Consider the following 14,592-nt stretch of genomic DNA (forward strand, 5'->3'; position numbering starts at 1 on the left):
GTCATAACGAGCCATTCATAGTTTTCTGTTGATCAGACAAGCATATGACATTAAGCCCGCAAACTTTCATTCTTTGGATAGCCGCTTCGGAGCTCAACCCGAAGTGCATACCCCGTATAACCATCCCGTGAGCCATGTTTGGATAGCCGCTCCGGAGCTCATCCCGAAGTGCATACCCCATATAATCACCACAAGACGCATAAATCATCAAAATATTTTTCATGCATCATATCATTCATCTTATCATATGTCATTTTCATAAATCTCGTACATGCTCATAAATTTTCTCGTGATGCTACATGCTTAAAATCCGTCAAAACATTTCATGAGATGTTAACTTTCATGAGAAAATCACATATTCATGCAATACATAACCTGACTGATCTACGCGAGGCATTCCATCCGTTTCGGACCTTGAAAACTTTAAAATTCTTCATGAACATTCTTAAAAATAATTAAAATACATTAAAGTATAAAAATCATGATTTTTAGGACTCAAAAACTCATAAAATGGGATGGGAATTTCGAACTTGCGGCGCGGCCGCGCCGTCCGCTCGCAAAGTGGGCGCGGGCGCGCTGCGTAACAGCACGGGCGCGCCTCCTGCTCGCAGATTTACGCGACACAGGCGCGGGCGCGCCGTCACGTCTCCTTTTCCGAAAACTGATCTTTTCTGCATTTTTTTTTCAAAACCCACAATACTTTGGGACATTTTTCCATTAAAAATATCATTCTACAACATCATAAACTCAAAATAACTTATACCAATGCATCAAACATTTCAAAGATTTTGAATCAAAACCTTCAAAACTACTTTTACCCAAAAATCTGATTTATTGCCTTCAAATCTTTCAAAACTCGATAAACATGAACCGAACACCTCAGGAATGCTTCACGTATCACAATCAAGCAACATACTCATAGAAATTTTCAAGAAAACATTCATAGATCATCAATCAAATACCTAGGGTTTTACCTTGAAAATAACTATATTTTTGAATGGGTTTAAAAACAGTAAAAACTTGTCTGGATTGATTCGATTGGAAATAACCTGAGCGGTAGGACGATCTAGCCTCGAGCCTCTGAAGAACCCTAGCCTTGATGCAGCGTTTGAGAGATATTTTGAGGAAGAAAAGTGAGCGTTCAAATGAGAGTTCAGAATAAAATTTCTGAACGCTTTTCTTTTGTGACTAATGGGCTCCAACATGGCCCATTAGTTACATTTAAAATCCTTTAAAATATTACTCCCCCACTCAATAAAATACACTGCATCCCTTTAATCTTAATTTAACATATCTTTCTTAACTCGATTCAAGGCTAGACTCGTACCTACGATCCAAAATTAATACCAATCTGAAAACTTTTTTAAAAAAAATAACATAGCAATCATATAATTCCAGGCATCCAATAATTCACATAATTCCACATAACAATTAAATATTCTAAATAACATGCATTAAATCATATAATTAAATCAATTAATCGTGATTAAGCTAGTGGACTTTTTGGACCTTACATTTTTCATTTAAAATATTTAATCAAAAGTTATATTAAACCATTTTCTATAATCATTGCATATATAGTGCTGTAAATAGTCAATTTGCTATAATAGAATACAATATATATAATCTATATACAGACATAAACTGAGCTCCAAATATTCAATTTGAATTATTATTAACCATATTTATAACAAATACTTATTTATTCTAGATATATGAAAATATATAGATTTAGAAACATTTATAAACCGTATAATATTTACATATATTTATCTACAATAGAAATAGATATATTTATGTAATATACGTAATAAAATACAAAGATTATATTTAATAATATAAAAAATTGACCAAGAATGAAAATTGAACATTATTAACAGAAAATTTTTATTATTTTACAATATTTACCATATTTATAAAGACTCAAATTTTAAAAGAATATATTAAAAATATTTTCCATAATGATTTTATATTTTTAATTTGCTATAATAGAATACAAGGTAATCTATATATCTATATATAATAATGGAAATTAAAAATTATTAACAGAAAATTATTATTAGTTTACAATATTTACCATATTTATGAAGGCTCAATTTTTAAAAGAATATATTAAAAATATTTTTCATAAACTGAGCTCCAAATATTCAATTTGAATTATTATTAACCATATTTATAACAAATACTTATTTATTCTAGATATACAAAAATTTATATATTTAGAAATATGTATAAACCGTATAAATATTTACATATATTTATCTACAATAGAAAAATAGATATATTTATATAATATACGTAATAAAATACAAATATTATATTTAATAATATAAAAAATCGACAAAGAATGAAAATTGAACATTATTGACAGAAAATTGTTATTAGTTTACAATATTTACCATATTTATGAAAACTCAAATTTTAAAAGAATATATTAAAAAGATTTTCCATAATCATTGTATATATTCAATTTGCTATAATAGAATACAAGATAATCTATATATCTATATATAATAATGGAAATTGAACATTATTAACAGAAAATTATTATTAATTTACAATATTTACCATATTTATGAAGGCTCAATTTTTAAAAGAATATATTAAAAAGATTTTTCATAAACTGAGCTCCAAATATTCAATTTGAATTATTATTAACCATATTTATAACAAATACTTATTAATTCTAGATATACGAAAATTTATAGATTTAGAAACATGTATAAACAATATAAATATTTACATATATTTATCTACAGTAAAAATAGATATATTTATGTAATATATGTAATAAAATACAAAGATTATATTTAATAATATAAAAAATTGACCAAGAATGGAAATTGAACATTATTCACAGAAATTTTTATTAGTTTACAATATTTACCATATTTATGAAGGCTCAAATTTTAAAAGAATATATTAAAAATATTTTTTATAATCATTATATATATTCAATTTGCTATAATAGAATACAAGATAATCTATATATCTATATATAATAATGAAAATTGAACATTATTAACAGAAAATTATTATTAGTTTACAATATCTACCATATTTATGAAGACTCAATTTTTAAAATAATATATTAAAAAAAAATTTCGTAATCATTGCATATATTCAATTTTCTATAATAGAATATAAGATAATCTATATATCAATATATAATATTAGAGATTTCGGAGAAAGATAAATAAAATATTATTTTCAGAAAACAGACATAAACAGAGCTACAAATATTCACTTTGAATTATTATTAACCATATTATAACAAAACTTATTTTATTCTAGATATACGAAAATTTATATTATATATTTATAAACATGTATAAACCATATAAATATTTACTTATATTTATCTACAATAGAAATAGATATATTTATGTAATCTTCGTAATAAAAAAAGATACGACTCATGAACTTTTCACTGATAATTAAAACAATAAAATCAAAAATAATAACAAAAATATAATACATTTCTAATTTTGATTAGATCCCAATTATTGTATGAATAAACATATATTTAACCTTTAAACTGTGAAGAGTTTAACTTCTTCTTCAAATTGTCACGCAAAATTACCAATCAGTATACATAATCACCTATCAATACATACAAAATGGCACCATTGCTTCGAGTTATTCGTGATATTAATGTTTCAGCCTGACATTGAGCACTGAAGTTGAGATTAATACGCTGTTACGATCTTCCTTCATACCAAAGCAAAGAAAAACCGACAATGGAATGTATATTCCAAGATATTGAGGTACACGAACTTTATGTGATTTATATTTATCTTCTATTAAAATTCCAATATTTCTGTTTTTACTAATTTTTTGATATTTATTTTTATCTTCAACGTCACTTAGACTTTTTTTCTTCTAAACTTTAGGGAACACACATTCATGCAACTATCAAAGATAATGTCATATCTTCAACCTCACTTAGATTTTTTTTTCTCTAATCCATATTTCGATTGTTTGTTTAAATATTTATTCTTAATATTATTTTTCATCATTAACTATATGAAATAATATCACGTGCTTCGCATAACATATTTTTTGTCGTTTTTAAAAATATTTTTTTAACATTAATATTATTACTCACTGTAAAATTAAATTTGTTAAAATTTTAATTTTTCAATCAATATTTTAATTTAATCCAATTTAATTATATTATACACAAAATATAGTCTATGCATCGCACGGGTGAAATATTAGTATACACATAATCAAAAGTTATATACGCATATGATTTTTCATTTAAAATATTTAATCAAAAGTTATATACACATATGTGCCTTTATCATGGGCTGTTGTTGGGCCTTACATCTTCAAACCCCACAAATCGTAGTTGTTGGGCCTTATTCTTTCGAACTATATTTTGTTAAATATTCATCGTCCAAACATCACATATGTTACTAAAAAATTATGATGTATGCGTAATAATTTTGTATAAATTATTTATTTAATAACAAAACATGTCTTGTAGATTTATAATAACTATTGTATATGCTGCTTTATTATGCTAAATTCATTAGCACATGAAAACTGTCTCAATTAGGAGTGAAATCGGGTCGGGACCCGTCCCGTAACCCCTTTATCCGATTTTCGTCCCGATAGGAATCGATATTTTTTTTCTTCCGATCCCGTACCCAAGAAGTGTCGGGACCCGAATGTTTGAGATTTCAAACATTCGGGATCCCGTCGGGTCGGGAGTGGGTAATCCCGAATAATATTTTTTTTAAAAAAAATTTCTATGAAAATATTTTTTTTAAAAAATTATGAAAATAATCAATTAATTTCTTAATAAATTACAAATAATTTAAAATTTCTTTATATATAACCATTAAAAAACTAAAATATTTTTTTAGTACATTACAAATAAACTAAAACAACTACTTGATTAATAAAAAAACATATAATTATTCATAATAATAAAAAAAATAAAATAAAAATTTATAACTCAATGTTAATATTAAAAAAAATAAATATACAAAAAATTATATGGTATATAATTATAAAACATTAATATTAAAACATAAAATAAAAAAATTATTTTTTAATTAAAAATATTATTTTCATATTCGGGTCGGGTCGGGTCGGGAATCCCGTCGGGAAGAGTTGCCTATCCCGATCCCGAAATTGATCGGGTCGAAAAAAATTCCGACCACTCGGATCGGAAAAAGTTCGGGACGGAAAAAATTCGGGACAGGAACGAGTTGGGAATCGGTACGGGTCGGGATTTATGTAAAATTTGCCAACCTAGTCTCAATCAGATCTTATCAAGTTCAAATCTCTTGTTTCATAAGTATATATTATTTAATTTTAATATGAATACGGATCTCTTGTCTTGTGAGATGATCTCACAGATTTGTGACAGAGTGATGATAGTCAATCCAATATATACTTGTATTGAAATTTCTTACTTTTATCATAAAAAGTAAAAAATTTTCATAAGTTTGGCTGAGTCAGAGATTCGTCACCCAAAATTGACTAATACAATAATTTTATAGAAATTTTTGTGCTAATGATATATATTTAAATTTTATTTAAAAAAATATTGCATGCGCACTGGGAACAAGCACTAATATTTATCTTATTACTATTGTAAATATACAATAACACATTGTGGTATGCATTGTTGACTCGATTACTTGTGTAAAGAAATATAATACTATATTTTATAATAGAGTTGTAGAGGGCAATCATGAACATGAGAACACATTAAAGTAAAACTATGGGCGGAGGCAGATGGTAAAAGGAAAAGGGTTATTGGACCCAACAATTTTCAAATATTTGAAAATGTATTCAGTATATATACTAGATCGTGATAGATTTTTATTTGAGAGTTGGGAACAGAAGATTATGTTTTTGAGAAATTTTATTTTTAAAAGAAAATCCCAATATTATTTTATTTTAATATAATATAGTTCGACCCCTCCACAAAACAAAATGAGACATTACATTCTATGATACTAGAAAAAGATTTATTAGATAATCAATTTTTCAACATGGATTTTGGAAAAGTAATTAGCTGAACTCGTTTCATAATCCTCCTACCCAATTTTTATCAAGATAAAAATTGAGAATCTTTTTTTTTGGGATCCCGTATCCAAAAAATGTTGAGACCCAAATATTCGGGATCCCTTCGATAGGGAAATGATATCCCAAAATATATATATTCCCAAAATGTATATATTATCTATTATATGGATTGAAGACTTTCAAACAATTTCTTAATACATTATAAATAAATTAAAACAACTTCTTGAAAAATAATCATTTAAAACATCTTTTTTTAAAAGGAAAATTCATTAGATATCATGAGAAGAAACATCCATAATCCAAGATGGAAAAATACGTTCAATCCATGAAATAGGTTGGGGATTAGCTAGAGCAAATTGAGATGGAGTGTTTTCCATGACTGTATTCTTACAAATCACAACCTGGCTAAACATCATGTACGGGTTGGAGAAGCATGTAGACTGTCTAAGGTAGTGTTTGGAAGAACTTCTAGAAAGTATTTCTCAACTTTTCGTTAACAATATTTTAAAATTTTGTAAAATTTTATTAACAAAAAGCTAAGAATTGCTTTCAAGAAGCTCTGTCAAACACTGCGTAAATATTCTATGGATTCCACGTGCCATACCCTATTCTTCTGTGCGGCTATTAAACACCTATGAAAGAATACTACATTTGCTCAGGTATTAAATAATGTCGCACCTATATGCACTCTGGAACTATGCTAGTGGTTGAAAGAAAAGTTGTCCAAGGTGGAATTCGAGGATCTAGCAATCCACACGTGGACAATTTAGAAAGAAAAACAGAACTTATTAAATGGGGATGGGAGGAACCACCGGCTGAAAATGTCTCCTGGAGCTCTGCACTCTTATCTGATTTTCGGTGGGCCCGAGCCAAAGAGGAAATCACTACTAGGACAGATAAATGATCATGCGATAATGGATAGTCATCTAAGTAATCAAGTTTTTAAGAGAGTTATGAATTTGTTGGAGTTGTCGGAAAAACAAATGACAAGAGGTAGAAGAAAACGATTCAAGGAGCTAGGTGCTTTAAAGAATGCTTACAAGTAAGTTTGAAGGCCTCGTGGAGCATGAAAATCAAGTTCGAGATCATTACATGTGACCGAAGTGTTAGAAGAAAAAAAATCCAAACAAGCGCACCAGCACAAACTAAAAAATTGGAAATAATCTTTTGCGCTCGAGCCGCAACGTTTATCCGCTCGAGCCGCAACTTTTTATCGCTCGAGCGCGAGTACGTGATTTTGAAGCTGCGGGACATAAATTTTCGCGCTCCAGCGGGAACTTTTGTCCGCTTGAGCGCGTTCGTGATAAGGAAACTTATTCCTACTCGGATTCTTCAATATTTTACCTTTTTAAGAGTTTTAGATTATTAGGAAACTTAATTCCGTGATATTCACTGATATCTTGCATTATTTTTAGTCTATTTTAAGTTGTAATAATTTTTTGGCGTTTGTCGATTGTTCTTCATCGTGGATTCTCAAAGACAAGTTCTTTGAACGTTCCCTTGAATCACAATTATTTATCGTGATTATTTATTGCTAGTTTCTTGTAAACTAGAGGTGAATATCCAAAATTTTACTTGTTTCAAAGATCAGGGACACACTTTCGGATCTTTTTGTTATTGAATTAAGGGCATGTTTCATCTCTAATCGTGTTTACTTTTCATGCCTGACAAGATTCATATAATTTGGTAATCAGAGCATGGTTCTTTTGATTCAAGTAAGTCGTATCATATCTTTTGATATTCGATCTTTGTTTCTCTTTCTTCTTTCTTCCTATAGGTTGATGTCAAGTGCAAAGGTTTTGAGACAAATAAGTTCTCAATATCTTTGATTCTTATCCGTTCTTCGTTCTTCGTCTAAGTATATTTCTTGTTTAATTTCTGCGTCGTTTCTGTCAATCTTCTCGCCTAAGTTTCGTGTAAAAAAAAAGAGAGGGCCGAATTTAAGAAAAAAAAGTATATGAAAATAGCTTGGGGCCAATTATTTTTGTCTTTGTTTATCCTTGGGTGCAAAGTTTAATTCAATTGTCCATAGTCCTTTTGCTTGTTTTCGTGCAGTCTACGTGAGTCAATTTTCAAGTGTTTACAATTTTTAAACTTGTGAGTTTGATACACAATAAACACAAAGCATAAGCTATTTCATATTTGAGTGAAAAAAAGAGGAGAGTTTGAGTGATTTTATTTGGAGTGACTTGTGAGGATTTGGTTGAGGAAAAATTTTACTACTAACATTTTTTTTGCATGTACAATGTCTTATAGAAAATATGATAAAAAAGTAGGGGATGGTTCAAACCTAGGTATTTCCAAGGTTCAAGTGGAAGAATTGACTAAGGTGATGATGGCAATATTAGAACCATTATATGAGAAGATAAGTAAGTTTTAGGATGATTATGACGTTGGTAGAGATGATAAAATTTATAATGAGAATTGGGGGAGAAAAATGAGAGATCATGGGTTGGATAGGAATAGTAGAGGGAGAAGAGTTGATGAGTATAGAGAATCATACATGGATAGGGATGTTTTTAGACATTATGATGCTTATCATGGAGAGAGAGATTGGAGAATTATGTGGGTAGAACTAAGATAAAAAAAATTCCATCGTTCCATGGATATTCGGATCCGGAATCGTATTTGAAGTGAGAAAAAAATGTAGAATATTTATTTGATGGTTATGATATTTCTGAAGCTAAGAAGTTTAAAATTGTCATAAAAGAGTTTACCGACTATGCTTGCACTTGGTGGGATCGATTGGTGGAAATAGAAGAAGATGTGGAATGAGTTATATATCTACATGAGATGACATGAAAAGAGTGACGAGAAAACGTTTTGCTCCTAATCATTATGATAGGAGAAGTGATAGGTGTAACTTGCGTGAGGCATTCACGTGGAGATCGAGTGTAGAAGATGAGTCGTGACTAGACCAATGAGGAATTCAAGACATGAGATTCCCAAGCATGGATATCAAGGTACATCTAAACTTTAAACTTTTAGACTTGTGATATTATATGCGAATTTGTTCAAATATATATATATATATATATATATATATATATATATATATATTATATGTGAATGTTGTAAAAAAGTTAGGCATGATTTGAGCCAATGTCCAAGTGATGTGATGATAAAAGTAGTGGATTCTCAAGAATAGCTTGAATCCGAAGTTGGTAGCGCTTAATCGTGTCGCGTTCAAATTACCCGAATCAACTCAGATAAATAAAATATGCAGTAGTGAGAGTAGGGATCGTTCCCACGAGAAAAGTGAAATTTATCGTGTTCTAAAATAAAATAAAAGGGGGTTTGATTTTGAAATTAACTACTAAAATTTTTAAAGCAATTCAAACTTAAATTTTATCATTAGCATGCAAGATTTAAAATTATGAGAAATCAATTGAGTAACATGCCTTAGTATTGATCGACTACACCCTTGAAATTATTCATTCGATCATTGATTATTTAAAAATAATTAGTTCTAATAGAATATTTATCATTGGAAATTTAATTTCCGTTTCACCTTAATCCTAGTTAACTAGACACAAACGTTCTAAATTAACCCTTACCAATGAATCAACCCAATACAAGCGATTAGATTTAAATTCAAGGCAGCATGCAAACTAATAAAGCTGATGAACCTGAACAACACATACACAAGAAGATGTATTTAATCTAGTCAATCGTTGTTCCTACAATTTAATAAACTCACAAGTGGATGATTATTAATTGCAGTTGCTTCACAAATTAGGTGATTCAAACAATTACGTATTTGAATTCTAATTTAGCAGTAGATTGTACAGCGAAATTCTAGGGTGATCAATCCGAAAATCTCACTAACAAGCAAAATAAACCAAAACAACTTTTGATACTTAATGCATGATTGATACAAGGGAATGAGATGAGAATAGAATGAGCATTCCCATCTCATTCCCTATACATGTCTGGCTTGACATGAGAATGTGAATAACCATTCTCATTATGAGAATAATCATTCCCACCTCCCATTTCCATATTTATTTGTAATCTTTTCCATATTTATATAATTATAAAAATATATTATAATATATATAAAAATAATTATGTTATTATTTAATTATTATATTAATAATGATATTTTTGTAATATTAATTATTAGTATTATGATTTATTTATTATTATTATTTATGAAAGTATTAATAAAAAATATTTTTAATTATTTATTAAAAAGTTTATTATTATTTAATAATATTTTTAAAATAATAATTAATATTGTTTATCTATAATTATAAAAATTAAAAATAATATTATAATTGTATCTTATTATTATAATAAAATAATAATTATTATTATAAAATAAAATTTTAATTATTTAAAGTATATAATGATAATTTTATAATAATTGCTACAACTTCAATATTAATAATGATAAAAAGTTCATGAATTACTATTATTTTGATATTTGTAGTTAAAATATGATTTTTTTTATTAAAAATTATTTCATTCCATTCTTTTTTCATTTCAATATTACCAGTCGTTGGAATGAAAAAAAACCATTCCATTCCATTCTCAATCTCATTCTATTCCAAAATCGATTCCATTCCTACATTATTCCATTCCAACGTACCAATCATGCCCTTAAGAATAATCAAACACTGAAAATTTGAATCCCACAAACAAAAAAAATTCAAGGGCTTGTCTTTCTCAACCAAGTTCTAAAGTTGTTGAATCCGATATTTTGGTGATAACAAACAACAACTCATTGTATAGGAATGTGCTGCCAACCATTGTATTTCAGGAACCTACTACAACTTCTACCGAAAGCTTGTCAACCGCCTTTGCTCTCGACCGGCTGAAGTCACAAGCCTATCAACTGGCTATCAAAACCAGCAGAGGATAAATCTATCTACCGGAAGCTTGTCAACCGTCTTTATCTCTCGACCGGTTGAAGTCACAAGCTTATCGACTGGTTATTCAAACCAGCAGAGGACAAATATCTCTACCGGTAGAATGCCAACTGCCTATCTAGATATCTCGAGACAAGTACCTGTGACAAGATGTTCTTTGCAGGATCTTTTATTAAAAGCAGAACCGGCGTTTCAGAAGATTTGTTGACTCCTGCAAATCAAGACAACAGGTTGTACCAAAATGGCAAAAACACAGAATGACTGCAGATAAAGCATTCGACCGTTTATTCCAGTTTTGGATCCTGGAAGTTGTCTGCAGTGTACGATCCTCATGCAGAATCATCAATGCATTTATGAGCATTAAATGTGCATTCAATGCAGCATCAGAACGTTCAAAATAAAGACGTTGATGATTGACCTATATAAAGGGAAGATTGCTCAAACAACAATACGAAGTGAGACGAGACAACGAAGAGAGACAAGCAACTCAGAAAAATTTCAATCACTTGACTAATATCAGAAGTCCTCATCTGATATACTTGAGCACACTTACAAGATCATTCATCTGCTGCTCAAATAAACCCTCGCCTACAGTTCACATATCTGATCGTCAAGGATCATCCTAGGGTTTTCAAGCCTCTCGACCGCTCTGCAGTCTGAGAAGCTCAACTCAACTATACTCAGTGTTGAAGAGACTTGAAGCTGCTCTGAAAGCTTCCACCAGTCTGATAAGAACTGAGAATCTTATCTGTGTAAATCTAGGAGTTTCGGATTAGGCATTGGATAAGTCCTAAGTCTGAAGTGGGTGTATTACAAGACGTTGTAATAACCAAAGTCTTCTAGTGAATTCCTTCCTAAGTGGAAGAAGGGGAGACGTAGAAGGATTAAGCCTTCGAACTTCCATAAAATCGTGCTTTAGCATTTACTGCAACTTATCTCACATCCTGCTCATACATTGCATTATAAACTTTGCATCACTAAAACCTTTGAACTATTTCCGCACTATTTAAGTTGTTCAAAACATTTTAGAAGTTGAGAAAACTGATTAAGTGAACTAAACCTCACTTGATCTTTCTAAAGAAGTAGAAGAAAAAGTTTCAGAGTGTATTCACCCCCCCTCTACCCTCTGAACCGATCCCAACAAGTGGTATCAGAGCGGGTTCCTTTCTCAACTGCTGATCTGAAGTTTTCAAATCATGACTTCTTTCAACAGAATTCCTATGTTTTCTAAAGAAGAGTATGATGATTGGAAAATTCGCATGCAGGCACATCTTGCAGCACAGGATGATGACATGCTATATGTCATAACAGACGGTCCTATCAAAATTATGAAGGTCAACCCAGCTCTAGCCGATGGTGCAGGACAAATGATTGAGAAACCAAGAGCTGAGTGGACCACTGAGGACAAAAAGAAGGCCAATCTTGACAATGTGGCCCGGGACATCCTATACAAAACACTGGACAAGAATATGTTCAGCAAAATCAAGTCATGTTTCACAGCAAAGGAGATTTGGGAGAAGCTCACTCAGCTGTGTGAAGGGAATGACCAGACAAAGGAAAACAAGCTCACTCTGGCCATTCAAAAATATGACAACGCCAAAATGAAGCCAGGGGAAACCATGGCTGAATTTGATGAACGGTTCAGTAGTATCATCTGTGATCTTACTGCTTTAGGTAAAACTTATACTAACCGTGAAATTGCTGTGAAGGTTATGAGAGCTCTGCCCAAAGAATGGGAGATCAAGACAGTGGCCATGAGAGAGTCAAAAGATTTGAGCAAGGTTGAACTGCATGATCTCTTTGCTGATCTCAAAGCCTACGAGTTCGAGCTCAACATGAGAACAGAAGATGAACCATCCACATCTCAACCAACCAAGGCCTTAACCTCAACCGTGATACGTCCACCGGTCGAGGAACCTCCAAAGAGATCAGCTGAGCAAATCAGCAATGAAGCCATGACACTCTTTGTCAAGAAATTTGGTAAATTTATGCGTAAAAACAATTCTAAATTTAAAAATTATCATAAATCGGACCATACAAACGATGGTCCTACTTGTTTTAACTGTGGAAAGCCAGGCCACTTCATTGCAGACTGCACCAAGCCCAAGAACAATGATCAGAAGCAATTCTCCGAAAGAAGAAGGGGTAAGGAGGATAAAAGGACGTTTAGAAAAGGAAAAGACCAAAGGGTTCTAGTAGCAGATGAAAGCAAAAGCAAGTGGGCTGAGTCTGACTCTGACAACTCCAATACCGGAAGCTCTTCAGATGACAGCGATGATGAAAAAGTGGAATGCCTTATGGCCGACATCGAAGAAGAAGCTGAGGAGGTATTTGACTTTGGCTCACCTGAATTTACTCACAGTGATTTAGTTACTGCTTTACACGAAATGGCTAATGAATACAAAGCATTATCCAAGGAGTTCGAGGAAGTAAAGGCAGAAAGAGCTAACCTAAAAGATAAGTCAAGCAAATCAAGCTGCATGCAGCAAAAAGAGCTTGATGGTCTTAAGGTCAAGCTAAGTCTGCTGGCTACTGAGAACGACACCTTGAAAAGAGTATTCCACAAGCTACCTTGATTGAAAATAAAAAACTACTTGAAACCATTAAGGCTTGGAATAAATCTTCGGTAACCATTGACAAGATTCAAGAAATCCAAAGACCGGTGCATGATAAAACCGGTCTAGGGTTTGGAACAAATGAACAGTCTATGGAATCCTGTATTCAGTCAAGCCTGGACAAAGGCAATCTTAACAAAATAAGATTTGTCAGGTCCAGCACGATATATGAACACGATAAGTGCAGCTTTGACAAAAATCAGAAAGTATCGAACGAACGAAGCTCTAAGCATAGAGGGCTGGGATATGTGGATCCCCAGACCTCTAATCAAAGAGGAACTTGGATCAAACCAAAACCTAATGAAAGAAGAAAGGGAAACCAATCTAATTTCAAAAGGCCATGGAATGAGTCTAACTACTCTAAGAAAATATGGTCAAAGGAGAAGCCTTACCAGTACTTTAATTGCAGGCCAGTTCAAAAGAGGTACATGCTAACTGATGAAAATAAAAAAGGCAAGCAGCACACAGCAACCTCACAAGCACACACATTTACTGCCTATCGACCGCACAGATTTCTGGACACACACACGGGCAAACCTGTAAGGGTGTTCCAGGTGTGGGTCCCGAAAGGGCTAATCCGACCTGGACCCTACTAGATATGGGTACCAAAAGTTCTTCACTCTTTGCAGGTACTAAAAGTCCAAACGGGCGAGAAAACCACTTCTATCAAGGACACTACCTGGTATTTAGATAGCGGTTGCTCACGACACATGACAGGGAATCCAGAACTTCTAACAGAAGTGGTGTTGTGCAAAGGACCAAAGATCAGCTTTGGAGACAACTCCAAAGGTAAAACCGTGGGTAAGGGTAAGATCATCCATGGTAACTTCATTATTAAAGATGTGTTACTTGTTGACAAACTATGCTATAATTTGATAAGTATTAGTCAACTATGTGACAATGATCATTCGGTCGAGTTTCACAAACACACGTGCCTCATAAAAAATGACAAAGGTGAGACTCTTATGACCGGTGTACGAGACCTAAACACCTACAAGGTAAACTGGTCTTGCTCACATATTTCTTCACCTACTTGTCTTACTGCTCATCATGAT

The sequence above is a fragment of the Henckelia pumila genome, chromosome 1 (assembly GCF_033568475.1).
Source record: "Henckelia pumila isolate YLH828 chromosome 1, ASM3356847v2, whole genome shotgun sequence".
Classification (NCBI taxonomy): domain Eukaryota; kingdom Viridiplantae; phylum Streptophyta; class Magnoliopsida; order Lamiales; family Gesneriaceae; genus Henckelia; species Henckelia pumila.